This window comes from Mus pahari, chromosome 2, assembly GCF_900095145.1.
Source record: "Mus pahari chromosome 2, PAHARI_EIJ_v1.1, whole genome shotgun sequence".
NCBI classification, from domain to species: domain Eukaryota; kingdom Metazoa; phylum Chordata; class Mammalia; order Rodentia; family Muridae; genus Mus; species Mus pahari.
In genome coordinates, this window is record NC_034591.1 from 63093401 (window position 1) to 63110318 (window position 16918).

Below are 16918 nucleotides of genomic sequence, written 5' to 3' on the forward strand. Positions count from 1 at the left end.
GACAAGTATCAGTGGGAACACAACTAAAGTCCAAACACTAGATAAAGACCAGAAAGTTGCCATTATTATGACAAATGGGCTTTTCATTCCATGCACTGCGAGGCTGTCCAGGTCCTTATTACTAGGCTGTCAAGTGTAAGTGTGACTATTTATTTTAGACCTCCCCCCTCTAACTGAGCACTTTCAATTTATCATGATTGGATGACACCTTTACTCAAGGTTGTTGGTACTTTCCATAAAGCAGGAGTCCAAAGGTAAAATGGAAGAACTTATGCAGTGTCATGAGCATAATTCTTAAAATTAAGAAAGATTAATATTGAAAAAATATCCAAAGACAGTTTTTAAACATATATTTAATGAAGGCAAAAAGAGAATGTTAGCAAACCAGATTATAAAACATCAATAACTATTTTGCTCTTATCTTAGGAAACTTTAAACCATTGCTACTGGACAATGTTCTTTAGAACCATTCATTTCTGTTACAGCAGACTCTAATAATGTTCCTGTATTCTGGTAACATCACACTTGTGTACCAGCAAGAGAGAAATGAATGTAGGGTGAGTTACTTACTGTACTTACTTACTATAGTGTGATTTCTTTTCTTTGTGGAAAATATTAATTTCATCTATCTATCTATCTATCTATCTATCTATCTATCTATCTATCTATCTATCTATCTAGTCTATCTTCCTATCCTATCTTTCTATCCAATCTTTCTATCCTATCTTCCTATCCTATCTATCTATCTATCTATCTATCTATCTATCTATCTATCTATCTATCTATCCTATCTACCCATCCTAGCTATATATTCTATCAATCTATTTATCTATCTATACTATCTATCCTATCTATCTGTCCGATCATCTAGCTATCTATCAATCTATTATCTATTCAATATATTTGTATTTTCTGAGTAGACAATGTGTGTGTTTTTAATATAAAAACCAAGTTAAGAAGACTTAATTGATTTTTTCCCTTGCATTGGTAACATTTTTGTGTGACTGAATCTGTCTATGAAGCTTCCACTACTGGAATTGACTATGTAGACTAGGCAAGTCTTGGACTTTGGCCATCTTTCTGCCTTTATTTGTCTAATACTGAGATTGCATAAATGAACAACTATATCCAGATTTTCTGTCATTTTCATTTGCCAGTTGTTAAAGCTTTCTATTTCACCTTGACCTAAATGCATTCACGTCTGAGAAAACTGGATAATTTTTCATCAAGATTAATATGCAAGGGCTAAAAACCCACAAATATTATAAGGAACCCACAAAGGGTTGTGACTTTATTTTAATACATGATAAATATGTACATTGTTTAATTATATGCTTATTTATTGATTTATAAATATAAGTACATCTTCATATATGTTAATGTAGCCTATCTGCCCAATCTGACATATACACTGAAAATCCAGCCTGCTGTCTAGCATGAATTATTATAAAATAAGTGAGCAACTAATAATAGCCTAGAACTGTTTAAATATACTCATGTATTTAAGAAATTTAAAGGACAAGCAAACCCTAAAGTCTTCATTTGATCTATTTCTTGAGAATACCTTTTGATTTCTTCTTAGTCTATCTGCTAGTAGTAGAGAGTTAATGTCTGCAACTCTGAGATAAAAGTTAGACAGCAGACTTGAGAACTCATACTCTAAATTTAAAATACATAAATGTTGGTCTTAACATCTTATTAATTTGAATAGAATCTCTAATGTGATTGATGAACAATTTCATTTCAGAGAAGAAGAATCACTGGGACTGGGAGAGTGCTGTGAAGCACTGGTTTCTCCTACAGCAGTCTCAGTTCAGTTAAGTATTTTCTAGATAAACTCCTATCCATATGAGGTTTCTGGAAAATCATCTTTTGCTGAATATAGCAGTAAGAGTAGACTTGCCGGCCAATCATTGTCAAGAAAGAACCCTGAGATGATTCCAGATAAACCTCTTCTGTAGGTTTTGCTTTGTGTTGGTTCAGTTAAGCAAACTTTGAGTGATTTCAAAGGATGCTGTTGAATATAACTATGTCTTCTGAAAAACTCCCCTGTCCTTTAAAGAAAGTTTTGTCTCTAAGACAAAATGAAAGGAATACCCTCCACTCTGTTTTATAACAGAAGCTGGGGAAGTCTGTTTTATCTACAGGAAAACACATTTAATAGAAAGAACCTCTTTGGTAAAAATTTAGGATCTACCAATTTCATTGAAAATAGAATCTGATGGCTTTAGTCATTGAAGAGAGAATGGTGCCTACAAACACAGAAAGGGGCAAACTGCTAGAAATGAACCACACCCTCACATTTTCTTTGTGAAGAGCAAGCTGTGCAGCCCAGAGCTCCTCTTCAAAAGGATACACACTGATGAAGTACTACGATTACATTTAGGACTTGAGGTTGAAGTGTTTTACTCTTGTACATGTGGGTCCATACTTAGGTAAAGTTATATCTGAATATTGTTCCATCTCCCAAGTGAATCTCTTGAAAACTTATTAACTGGATAAAAAACAAGCCATTCAATAACAACTTTGAAATATCATACTCATTTTTATTATGATCATCTCTTAGGAACTCAATAATTAATTATCTACTTAGTGTAAAACTAAAGTTCCAATTATGAAATCATATCAGATAATATGTATTAAACCCTAGGTATGTACCACATGGTTCCATTACTGAATGAATTTGAAAATATTTTGTTCTTACAAAGCACCTAATTTGAGGGATTACATATTGCTGGCTTTGAAAAATGAAATAAAAGTTTCCTTCTTACTTATTGGGTCCTATAAAAATAAGATGTTCATGGACACTCAGTTCTGAAGTCATAACATGAGCATTCAGAATGAATGTTGAAATACGTTATTCTTAAACTGCTGTCCAGCTCATTTTATGATTTCAAGTAATATGACTGTATTCTAACAAATTTTTATCACCAATAAAACACTTACTGCTCATTTTACAAATATAACTTACACACTATAAACTAGTTCTGTTAAGAGAGCAATGTGAAATGAATTTGGTGAAAGCATACAAAAGTATTTCAATTTGACATATTGCTTTTGCACATATTAGTAAAGAATCAAGAAATGTACAATTTCTGTTCTTCAACGACCTTAGCATAAGAAACTACCATTATTGCTTTTTCATGCTTCTTACTTTTTCTTTCTTAAAATTTCTGCTTTTATCGGTGGCAAGAATAAAAATAAATCACTTTGCAAGAATAAGTTAACAAGGTTCCTTAGTGTTTTAGATGAAGAACAGTTCTATAACAGGATAAATAACAGGATACCATTTTTGAATTAGTTCTTAAGAAGGGGTTCTTAGGAGACCAAATATTCATACAGCTTTTACTAAAGTAAAAACTTCTGTTTTAAGTAACATAGCCAGATTTCAGCAAATTATGTAAATGACCTCTTAAGTGGTCACAGTATTGTAAAGTGTCAGATGATATTAGGGACTGTAGAGATGGCTCAGTGTTAAGAGCACTGACTGCTCTTCCAGAGGTCTTGAGTACAATTCCCAGCAACCATATGGTGGCTCACAACCATCTGTAATGTATACTCACAGCAACAGTGTACTCATGTAGAATAAATAAATCTTAAAAAAAAAAAAAGAAAGGAAGAAAGAAAAAGAAAAACTAGCAAACCTAACTGCATTGATCTTGAGGGGAGGGGAATTAAAGGTCGAGAGGGACTAGTTCTGTGTGAAATAGGTGAAATTTTGTCAACAACACATGCTTATTTAGTTAATTTAATGAAGTTTTCACTGCCTTAGTTGAGTGTTGTTGAGGTTTTGGGGCTGTTAGCAACAGCCACTTGATGTACTTGAGGAGAAGAGAGAAAACTATTGAATAATCAGGGGTGGCTCTGGGTGTGGGAAACCTTTAGATGAACAAGGGAAAGTGAGCTTGCATTTCTGCATCCAGACAAGTTTCTCACATGATTCCTTAACTGCTCTTCCTACGTAAGAAAAAAAAAATCAGGCTTTATTGTCATATTAATTAGGGGAAAATGTTAAGAAGGTGCAGGAAGGAAGGAGGAGGAGGAAGAGAAGGAAAGAAGGGGAAGGAGAGAAAAGAAGGTGAGAAAGAGGAGAGAGGAAAGGAGAAAGCTCACAAGGAAGAAGAGAGTACAACAGAAACTTAGCAGGTGACTATATGAAAGATGAAACGTAAGAATAACCATAATGACACAAAAGTCAAGGAGAACCTGCTGATTTCAATAGCCTGTGTCTCTTGTCTAAGGTTTCTCTGTAAGAAAGGATTTATTGCTGAGTAATATGCCACAAGTCTGTGTTCCATTGTTGTATAACATCAGGCTAGCATCCTGATTTTAAGCACAATTGTGACAATATTGATATGCAGCCACTTCAGCTTCTTTCCAGTTCTAGTGATGGACACCCGTGCATCTCATGTGCCCCTCTTTTCGACATTTCACCTATTTCCCTAACTAACATTTCACAAGAATCTGCTGTACTGTCTTCCGTGTCTTATAACCAGCAGGATGTACTCACACTGATAGGGTCTCAAAGGAAATGAGGTTCTGAAACAACTCATTCCTTTTGTAGTCTGTTGTCTTTTAATTATATCGATGTTTCTCAGACTCACAGATTTTAGAGTCTAGTAAAATTGTGACAACAAAAGGGGCTTGATAGGGAGAGAAGATAAGTAAAACAGAACTGTAAGATCTTAGTAGAAAGAGAAACACACACACACACACACACACACACACACACACACACTGATCTTATCATATCCAACCATTTACAGAGACATGTACAGGAGGAGGCAGCTCCACTGAGAGTGAGCAGATGTGCTCTGTTCATGGAAGCTTTGTTATTCTTGTGCCTCCTTATGAGGTGTGTAGCTTCTAGGAATGCTATTCCAGATAGTCAGAAGCTGCTGGAATTGAAAGGGAGGATCTACTGGTCTCCCTAATAAACTGTGACATTTCTATCACCATTGTAGAAGTGGATCAGACTTATGCTTTTTCACTTAGAAGTAAATATCGGATATATTTGTGACAAAAATTTTCTTTAAACCAACTCAGCATGAGCCACATTCTATTTCTGTGGTCAGGAGAATGGGGAAAAGGCAGACAATGTCTGAATGTTTCTTCAGTCCTCTCTCCGGCTTCTCCAGTTACGCTTACCATATATGCCAATTTAGTTATTTTTTTGCCAAATAAATGAAACAAATTTAATAAAGAAATAACCATTTTTTGCCAATACTATTAAAATGGACCAATTTACATATATTTATTATAATTCAATTTATAACTATATTAATTGCAGTATAATTTTGTTTATTGCACTATATTTTAACATTACCACGAACATGTCTGCCATGTTGAACTTTAAATTCAACTTGATACAGACTAGAGTCATCTGAAATGAATATCTATTGAGAACTTCTCTAGATCAAATTGGCCTGTGGACATGCCTCTGAGGGATTATCATGATTGCTAATGATGGAAGGCTCAGCCCACTGTGGGCAGTACCAGACATAGGCAAGCACAAGACATTGGACTGTATAAAGAACTAGTTAGCCATCAACACGTGCCTTGCACCTCTGTTCACGCTTGGCTATGAAATGAGTTCCTTGGATGGGGGTAGTACTGTGTGGCATAGCAAGCAGGCTTGCCCGCAAATTCTTGCCTTGAGTTCTGGTCATGACTTTACTCAATGATAGACTAAAACTTGTACCTGTAAGTAAAATAAATTCTTCCTGGCTCTAAGTTACTTTAGATCAAGGAGTTTACTACAGCAACAAGAAGTTATCTCGGGCAATGTCACATTCTTAAGATAAAAGAGGCCATGGTATGAATCTTAGCAGGGCAGGGAAAACTACCTTAGTATATTAAAGCACTTTACACATTACATCTGCAGCTCACTGAGCCACATCCAGGTTATCTGTCTGTTAATGCTTTGCTTAACCACTTTGATTTTTTTCCATTGATCATTGAGTTGTGCTAAGCCACCTTTATCTTGCATTTCTTTAACATGCACCAGGTGGCGATAAGGAAACATAAAAGCCAGTGGCTTTCAGCTGAGGTAAGAATTCATGATTTTCTTTAAAATTTGTCTTTCAAAATTTGATAAATTTATAATTAATAAAAACTGATCATTTATAAGAGTCAACACAAAGAGCTTGATCTCTAGATGTTCTGTTTACTTATTTTTATTTCTGGAATGGAGTTGCATGCAGTTTAGGGTAGCCTTGAACTTCCTTTCCTTCTGCATCAGGTTGCCTAGTGCTGACATTATAATAGGTGTGTACCACTATATCCAGCCCCACACTTTCTGTTTAATGGAACTTTTAAATGTGTGATTCACTCCAAAATTAGTGCAATATATGAAAACATGCAGTGTTTAAAATCTGTCTTTCAGATATTTTCTTGTTTGTGTTCCAAAAAGCTCTGGCTCTATTTGTTCTGTCTTTCTCAAGGCTCACAGGAGTGATGGAATGTGTTTGTTATAAGCACTCTTTCCACACTCACCAATGACTTTAAGTTCTTTAAAATGCCACATTTTTAGGCTATTCCAATTCTTCTACTCAAAGGGAACAGAACTGAAAGAAAGAGATCAGCTCTTAAAAGGTCACCCCTCTCAATTGGAGTATGGACTGGGGACAAAAGTCAGGATGACAGGACCAATGAAGGAAGTTGGGATTTAAGGGCATTCTTGCTCACACTGTGGCAAGTACCAGATCTACATGTTAGATATAGAGGATGATGAATAATAGTGTCAGTGTAGTTAGGGGAGGATTGCATAGATGGGAGGGTAGGAGAGGAACCCTCTGAGCATTGGCCACCTAACTCTGACTTTCTGTCACCAGACTAAACCAGAGCTCAAATAGACTCATTCTTATATTTCCAGGTATATTTAAAAACACAAGTGTTTCAGTGGTGGGAAGATCTGGGATGCAATCTGAGTTTGGCTTAATGGGAAACTAAGGAAAGGGATCCAAGCCCCTTTCTCTGGCTGTACCATTATTAAATAAACATTTTGTCTTATGAATTATGAATTCATAAATTCATAATGGGACTCTTTGCTAGTCTATTACAGTTGTCTGAAAAGTTTATGAAACTTGCTTCTTTCCCAAGAATTTATCTGTAAAGATGGCAATATATAAGTAGAGGAAATATGTAAATATGCAAAAGCAAGTTCCTTGTTCATTCATTATCACAGAGTGTTAGAACTGGAGGAAGCATAAAGATCACAATTGTCAGTGTTTTTCGAACTGCAGCTGTGACCTAGTCAAGTGCTGTGAAAACATTTAGAAAGTTGCAGCTTGCATTGAAGGTAAGTGTGTGTGTGTGTGTGTGTGTGTGTGTGTGTGTGTGTGTGTGTGTGTGTGTNTGTGTGTGTGTGTGTGTGTGTGTGTGTGTGTGTGTGTGTGTGTGTGTGTTGGGGAGAGGGTTGTCATTGTATCCATGCCTGTGGAAGTCAGAGGTCAACTTTGAATGTCCTTCCTCTGGTGCTGTCTCTCTTGGTTGTTTTTGTTTTTGTTTGTTTTTGTTTTTGTTTTTGTTTTTGTTTTGATGCAGAGTGTCCCATTCATCTAGTACTTGGTAGGTAGCCAGGGTTAGTTACTTAGCAAGCCCTAGGATTTGCCTTTCTTTCCTTCACTAGTGCTGAGATTGCAAGGGATCTGGCCACTGCTATCCATTTAATGTGGACGCTGGGAGTCAACTTAGGTCCTTCTGCACACAAAATAAGCACTTGCTGACTGAGCTTTCATCCAGCCCATGTTTTAAATGTAGGAAGTAATACATGATGTAATAAAATAGCTAAGAAGATAAAATATCAGAACTCATAATTGGCAAACTACATTGTCTCAGACTGCCAGTGGGAAACTCATTTCTTTTAGTGGCTTATCATCAAGATGTCTGAAAGCCATTAGAGTTTGTCCCATTATAGATGAAAGAAAAGAAACATAGCATAGCTAAGAGGAAGTTTCACATTCATATAGTACTAGCTTGTGGGATAGACTGGATAAAAAATCATGTTTCCCAATTATTCTCATTTGAGGGCAGTAATATGGTGTGCTGTGTAACAGAACTTTATAGACCTTTTTGAGTACGACCATTGTTTGTAATTACATCAAGTAGAAGACTTCAAGTTTTAAACAGTCAAAATATTAAAGTGATGTAATTTGGATCTATAGTTTTAACCTAACTACACTAGATTTCGCTACTTTTAAAAGGTAATCACCACCCATAATTTATTATTTTAGGAAGAAGATGCTGACTATGTGAATACAGACTCAGCTAGAGAGATACTAGGGTAGGAGTGAAGGAGTGTGTGGCACTGAGATCAGTGGCAATAGTAATTGAGAGTAGATGGGAGGCTATGAAGTAGACATGCCAGTGTGAGAAGAAATGGTCTAGAGGATGACCTTTCTTAAAATAAATTTAGTTATCATATATTATTTGAATCTTTGTTTAAAATTCATACACACTTTTTGAATGCCAAAATCAAGGCATTTATTCAATCCTGATTTATAGATTTTTAGTGAGTTTCAGCAGCATTATAAAGTTTATTTTATTTTATCCTTTACTGTATTCTAACTACAATAGAATTACACCACTTCCCCCTTCCCTTTTATCCACTCCAGCCCTTCAGAGATAACTTCATAATCTGAGTTACCTTTGCCTATGCTGAGACTTAGGAGTTTGCACTTTGATATATGCTGTGGATGCTTCTTAGGCTCTACAGCATCTGAGGAGCACTGAAATCAGGTGTGATAGAAATCAGGCATCAATAGTAACCCAAATAATTCTAACCTAATTGGTTAGCATGTCTATTGTTAATGCCCAGCTCCACGGATGCTACAGCAATAGGGTTACTATATTGGGAGAAGGCCATGATTGATCTGATGTATTGACTTGCTTACTACTTAGCAGGAGCCAAAAAATTGCCTTCCACTGTTTATTTAATTGCCATTATTCATTTATTCACCCCTCACTCAACCATGAATGCTTGCTATGCACTTGTCCTCTGCTGAGCTCTGGGAATGCAAAGGTGAACAGAGGATTATATTAGAAGTGTAAGTCAATGAGCTGCTATACCTAACTTCATTCTAGGCTTAACAACTTCTCTAGTCCTTGCAAATGACAAAGCCTTGTTTCTTATAAAACACTCCCATTCCCAAGGGTCAGTGAATGATGCTGGTTTGGAAGCCAAGCAATTCATTGCTTGGATTCTTTCCTCCAGGTTGTGCATATTCAGTACACTGTGAGTACAATAGTTATGTGCTTGTGTCCTAGTGGTGGCTGTACCTTGTCTTAAAATTTAGCTCCTGTTGTGTCCTAGAGCAATTCTTGAAGCCTATTAGTTCAGACCTTCATATTTACTGTTTTCAGTGCCACAAATTTCCTCTTGTTTCTTTCATAACAATTACAGTTAAATAAATAAATAACTGCCATCATGGTTTATTGTATATTTATGTCACTTGGAACACAATTTTCCGAGTGTCTTTAGGGCTCACATTGAAATATCTCAATGCTTTGCAACACAAATGCAACTTAATTTATACGTGATCTCAAAATCCAAAGCTTGAATTCATTACACAGTTTAATAATTTGAAGTAAATTTATGTTGTAAATGTATGTTGAAGTAAGTTTTAACTTGTGGTTTCCTTTAAAAAATGGTGGAATTAATTTAGTTTTACAGTTTGTTTTATTTCAACTCTTAATATAGCAAAGAGTAGAAGCCAGGTTAGCATTATCATTCACTGGAAATGGGGTTAATCTGCTTTGTTTGATCTAAAAATTAAGTCACCAGTCTGTTGGACACAAGTTCAGAAACTATGAGAAGCCTTTATTTCAAGTCTTAGCTAATAATTCTCTTCCATTTTTTTCATATAAAGAAAGGGAGCTGTCTTTGATCTTCACTACTCATACTTCCCACATCTTATTATCAAGTTCTGTCTACCCTACCCTTAAAACCTAAGAGTTCATAAAGTTATATTTGCTGAGTTTCTGCTTGTCTGTATGTTAACCCCATGCATGCAGTTGCACACGGAAGCCAAAAGAGGTTATAGAAAGTGGAGTGGCTGGGAGCTACTATGTGGATGTCAGGAACCAAGCTTGGACCCTCTGCAAGAAAGTGCTCTGAATCGCTTTCCTGGGCAAAGTCTTATTCTATAGCCCAAGCTGGCCTTAAACACACTGTGCATCACAACATGGCTTCAGATTTGTGGAGATTGCCCTGCAACAATCATTCCAGTGTTAAGAATACAAACACTTGGCACGATACCCAGTGCATTAATACTGATTAGTAAATAGGAATAGGAGTTCTCTATGTTTGTACTTGAAACTTCTCAATGGTTTCTGAAGATTCTTTACAATAATTATGACTTCCTTCTTTGAATACACAATCTGTCCCTGTGTTAATATACCTTCCAAGCTCCCTATTCTTCAGCCAGAGTGTATTAATCATCCTTGTAATCTTCGTTGTATGGAGTTCATTTCTACTTTAGGAATTGTGCTTGCTTACTAATACTTTTCCTTCTACTTCTCTCTCTTTCTTTCTTTCTTTCTTTCTTTCTTTCTTTCTTTCTTTCTTTCTTTCTTTCTTTCTTTCTTTCTTTCTTTCCTTCTTTCCTTCTTTCTTTCTTTCTCCCTATTTTTTTGTTTTGTTTTGATTGGTTTTTGTTTGTTTGTTTGCTTTGTTTTTTGAGACAGGGGTTCTCTGTGTAGCCCTGGCTGCCCTGGAACTCACTCTATACACCAGGCTGGCATTGAACTCAGAAATCCGCCTGCCTCTGCCTACCAAGTGCTGGGATTAAAGGCATACGCTGCCAATGCCTGGGTAGCTTCTATTTCTGTATGAAGCATACATTGCCTTTCTTATCACCTGGCAAGATACAGCTTTTCATTCACCTTCATTTTTGCCATCTCACCTTCATTTCACCTGATCATTCAACATAAAGAATCACTAGTCACTAGTTTCCCCACTATTCTGAGTAATTCTTTCTCTCTTCTTTTGACTATTTACTATTCTCATTTCTCTAACGTTTTAATGTGAATCTTACTTCACTCAAATGTTTCATTAAAAAGGATATTGGCTCCAAATTCACTTCAGTATTCCTGAAGTCTAGAACTAGCCCCTTGGGGGGCATGCCTGGGCTTTCATGGTTATTTATAGCAAGGACAGACTGTTTCAGGAAGACATCAGAGCTCTAACCTTAAATGCCATTACTGGTCACAGATTGAAAAGTTTACCCAAGTGTGTTGGCTCTAATTGAATAGAGACTTTTGCCAGGAATAACATTGTGTTCTTTACTGGGAAGTGTGGCTCTACTTTGCATGCTTTGTATTAGAGAAGAAATGGCATTTTCAGTATTGTATTTGTCACCAAGGGAAGAAATACTATCTGACAAAAAACTCTAACATTTATACTTTGTCCTTGGAAGAGAGGATACATTACACACCTCTAGGTTTTCAGGCTCTTGCCTTCAGGTTAATCATGCTGACCTTCCAGGCAGGGATTGTAGAAGGGTTAACTAATCAATGTCTATAGAGTACCTGAATAATGAAGCAAAATAAAGAAGTGGTGATGACCATCTGTCTTTTGCTGACATGTAGTGTCAACAAGATAAAAGAGGCTGTATTTGTTTCATTCCTTAAAGCTATGATGAAGCACCTGGAGAACACAACGAGGAACGAGGAAGAAAGGGTTAATTCTGGCTCACAGTTCAGGAGTCCAGTCCCTTGTGGTGGAAAAGTCATGGCAGGAGGGGCTTGAGACTTGTTCCTCCTGCATCTGCAAGCAAGAAGCAGAGAGCTGTAGATGCTTACTCTCAGATAGACTTTTCCTTTTTATACAGCCTGACAGTAGAATGATGCTGCTTACTTTGAGGATGGGTCTTTGCATCTCAGTAAACTTCATCTAAAATAGTCCTCATTGATTATTTAGGGGCTTGTCCCCTAGGTAAGTGCAGATCCTGTCAAGTTGACAATATCAACCAGCACAGAAACAAAACATTTCATTATGCAAGAGACGCTTTCACACTGATGTACAGTTCTTTTATAGTTTACATCATACAGCCTCTAGCTTTGGGGACTTAAACTCACACATTGTTGTTTCCTTTGGAGTAATCATCCATAATATTTTTTAAAATAAGTCTATTCTTTTTCACATTGGAGTGCTTTTCTACATTTCACTTCCATGTAAGTGACAAATTCTCACCCTTTTATTACATGGTTCTTCTTAGTCAAAGAATACATATGACATATTAAGTGCTGCAGACCAAGTCCCTCCCCCACCATGTGGATGTTCTGAACAGATATTTGATGGAAATAGATAGGTATGCTTGTTTTGTGTTTGTGTTTCCAGAGGAGTGACACCTTTGGCCAGGTTCCAAGCTATCATCCATCCTCACCTTTTTAATGCTATGGTTGTTGATCAGTTAATAAAACACTAACCATGACTGCCCATTGTAGGCCTCCTACAAGAATAAGCACTAGTGAAATGGCTTACATTTTGTTTACCATGATTTCCCTGCACTTTAGGAATCTTTACCTTTTGTTATTTTAGGTTACTATGTCCTTACTACTCTAGTGCAAGACAAATGAAGCCATTGTCTAAGTCAAACCTGAAACTTTCTATAAATGGTACTCAAAGAAAATTGTGGGGGCAGAGAAAACTTTCATCCAAAATAATAAAATGAATTACTAGTCAGAATCTGTGAAAAGGTCGGGATTTCAAGTAGGGATCTCTCTTGAATTTTGTATATTATATTGCACCATTTTGCCTTATATTTCTGAATTGTTTTGGTTAGAGGATAGTCCTGCTTTAAGGTTGATGATTAGATCAAAGTTGAATTCAAGCTTCCTATTTTTCTCTATCTGAAAATGCTGAACCTTCTAGAAACTGAGCACATTAAGGCAATGAGAAGTGTTCCACCATGACCGTATATACTGGCTAGGTCCACTCTTGTCCTTTGATTTTAAGTCATACATTCTGAAGTGTTACTGTTGGACAAACTTAGAAAGTGGTAACTATCAAGAGACAAAAAGACCCACAACGACATGAGAAATGACTCGAGCTTCTAATATTCCCCACACTGAGAAGACGCCAATAAACCCAGAGCCCTTGCTAGCTTCACAGAAGCTGGAACTAAGCAGCAATTTTCTCTGAGGTGTTTTGTTGCCCTCTAAACATTCCAAGAAAGTCATGTAACTCTGAGACTGAACTCGAAGTGCTGAGAAAATGAAGTTTCCCTTGCATGATATTACCGAGCTGGTAAGAACATTGTTGTGCTACTGTTATTTTAAGTTTTCACGCTGAAAGGAGTTGGATTCACTTTTAATGAATCAAAGGCTTCAGAGACAGTTAGTTCACAGCTGCTTGATACCCCCAGTCATGCTGTGTACAGGTTCATTTTCATAATTAGATGTACAAAAGAAAACCCTGCCTTCCCCAATTGCAGGGAATGTTTCATATAACAGTGAAGGGCTGCCTCCATGTATCCTCAGCCAAAAAACAATAAGGGGAAAATTGGTATACGAAAGATGATAGCAGGGCTTTGGAGACCAGAACGGTAGTGGTGGATCTGTTAAGTACTTGTTTTGGCTTTAATCATTCTAGAGGACAAAGAGGATAGAGATGACCTTTCACTTTCCTTCTTTTTCCCCTGAAAACTTCATGCTGTGAAATACCCAGAAAACCAGTGGCTAGTGATGCTAACATCCAGGGAAAGGATACAGAGGCAGTCAGCATCACAGACTGGAGAAACAGGATTGTGGCTGCTACAGTTTCTCAGTCTTTGCACCTGCTATTTATTTTATGTGACTTTCCACCCTTTGACCACTCCCTGGCTGGATTCTGGGCTTGTCCAAGGTCTCTTTTTAGTAAAGTCATAGTGATAAAATAGGACCATATAGAGCATGATACCTTTCTCTCTACCAACAGCTTCTCTCTTCATTCCATTTTATGTTTCATGAGAACGATTATCACATTCAGACTTTTTATTAATTTGGCTTAGTTTATTTTCTTCTTCCTACCACAGAAGTATAAGCTGAAAACTTCCCCATTTCTTTCTCTCTCTCTCTCTCTCTCTCTCTCTCTCTCTCTCTCTCTCTCTCTCTCTCTCNCACACACACACACACACACACACACACATGTATGTGTGTATTATCTATCATCCATCTATCTATCTATCTATCTATCTATCTATCTATCTATCTATCTATCTATCTATCTATCTATCATATATCATCTATTTCTACACATCTACCTATCCACCTGTTTATCTGTGAATGTTTTGCTCACATGTATATATGTGTAACGTGTGTATGCCTGGCATGGATAGAGCTCAGAAGGTGTCAAACCTGAAGTTGGTATTATAGGTGGGTTGTGAGATACCATATGGTTTCTGCGAAATAAACATGGGTCCTCTGCAGGAGTAGTGAATATATTTAATTACTGAATAATTCATCTAGCACAATTTTAATTTGTATATGCTTAGAGCCCACAAAATTATCTGATATACTGCAGGGGCTTATGAAATATCTGTGTAAAAATGTAAATCAGTTATTTGAAATCATTTATGCTTTCTAATATCAAAATCTCAATTGTATAGCAAATTTACAATGTTTTCTCTTCGTCTTGAGATTAGGGCCAGAATGTATTCCAAAAATTTTTAATCGGGTTCTGTCAAGCTGAACCTTTGTCTTTACATATAAAATGACCAAGGAGACTAGATACGGTAATGCAACCCCATCATTTGGAAAGCTGAGGTAGGGAGATTGCCACAATTTTAAGGTAGCTAGCTCTACGTAGTGAGCCCCAGACCAGTCATATAAAAGATAGGCAAAATAAAATTAAGTTAAGGTATAGTTATGTACAGCTACATAAAGAGAAAACAATAATGTGACTCAGTGAGTTTTCTCACAGCTTTCCCAAGAGTGTTACCCTTCTAATAGAGCTGGTGTGTGTGTGTGTGTGTGTGTGTGTGTGTGTGTATGTGTGTGTGTGTGTGTGTGTGTGTTTGTGTATTCCCCCTACCATGAGGCTGTTGCACAGATAGTTATTATTATTATTATTATTATTATTATTATTATTATTATTATTTATAATTATTATTTGTTTTCTGCTTGGCTCTGGTGCACAGTGTCACAGTATACTTGACTCTGGGTTTAGATACTCAATAAGTACAGATCTATCATTTTTCTGTGGCCACATAAGGTCATGTGTAAGGAGGTTGTGAATGTAGATGCCTTACTCATCTGTAGCCGAAAATACTTTTCAAAAATAAGGAGGGAGGCCTATGGGTCTTATATCCTGACTGCTGACTGTCTTCCTCCATATACTTCCATATGAACTCAGGACTGAAAAATATATATTTTTTTTTAATTTTTAAATTTGGAGGCTTAAGACCATGGATGGCACAAACTAAGAGGTACAATTGGAATTTTCAAACTTGCCGTGCTCAGAAAAAGCTCATTCTTCATTGGACAGGCCCAGCTCCTCAAGGCCTGCTCTAATTCTGCCTCTGAGGGATTAGAGGGGTTTGGGAGACAAAGGCTTCTCAGCAGCCTCTTCCCACTCAGGGACTTTCCTTAGCTATAACGAATGAGGGTTTCCAGTGGTTTCACATTATCCTATGATTTTATGCTTCAAACTTATCCAGAGTTTCAATTTTTAAATTTTTATTGGTTATTTATTTATTTTTATTCCAAATGTTATCCTGTTTCCTGATTTCTTCTCCTCAACTTACCTATTCCCTTTCCCCTTCCCCCCTGCTTCTTCCTTCATTCTCCCAACCATCCACTCCCACCTCACTGCTCTAGCGTTCCCCCATGCTGGGGCATTGAGCCTACACAGTACCAAGGGTCTCTGCTCCCAATGATGCCAGAAAAGGCTACCTTCTGCTACATATCCAGATGGAGCCATCATCCCTCCATGTGTAGTCTTTGGTTTATGGTTTAGTACTTGGGAGCTCTAGGGGTTATGGTTGGTTGATATTGGTGCTCTTCTTATAGGGTTGCAAACTCCTCAGATCCTTCAATCCTTCTCCTAACTCCTCCATTGTGGTTCCCTTGCTCAGGATAGTTGGCTGCAAGCATCCACATCTGTATTGGTTAGAATCTGGCAGAGCTTGTCAGGGGGCACCTATACCAGGCTCCTGTCAGCAAACACTTCTTTGCATTCGGCAATAGTGTCAGGGTTTGGTGTCTGCAGATAAGATGAATGCCTTGATGGGGAAGTCTCTGGATGGTCTTTCCTTCAGTCTCTACTCCACTCTTTGTCCCTGCATTTCCTTTAGATTGGAGCAATTCTGGGTTAATATTTTTAAGATGGGTGGGTGGCCACATCCCTCAACTGGGGACTGTGCCTAACCTCTGAATGTGGTCTCTACAGTTTCTCTCTCCCCTTTCTTGGAAATTTTAGCCAATGTCATCCCCTTTGGGACCTGGGGGCCTATTGCTTTCCTGGCATCTAGGTCTTTCTAGTGGCTACTCCTAGTTCCCCATCCCCCACTGCTATACACCTCTGGTTTAATTTCCTGACTCTCTGTACTTCTCTCCTGTCTCTTCCCACACCTGATACTGCCTCTTTTTTCCTTCCCCTTCTCTCTTCCTCCATATGCCCTCTCTCCCTCTACCTCTTGTAATTATTTTGTTCCCCCATCTAAGTAGGACTGAAGCATACACACCTTGGTCTTCAATCTTCTAGAGCTTCATGTGGTCTATGAGTTGTATCATGAATATTCTGAGTTATTTTTGCTAATATCCACTTATCAGTGAGTACATACCATGTGTGTTGTTTTGAGACTGGGTTACCTCACCCAGGATGATATTTGCTAGTTCCATCCATTTGCCTGTGAATTTCATGAAGTCATTGATTTTAATAGCTGAGTAGTACTCCATTGTGTAAATGTACCATGTTTTCTGTATTCATTCCTCTGTT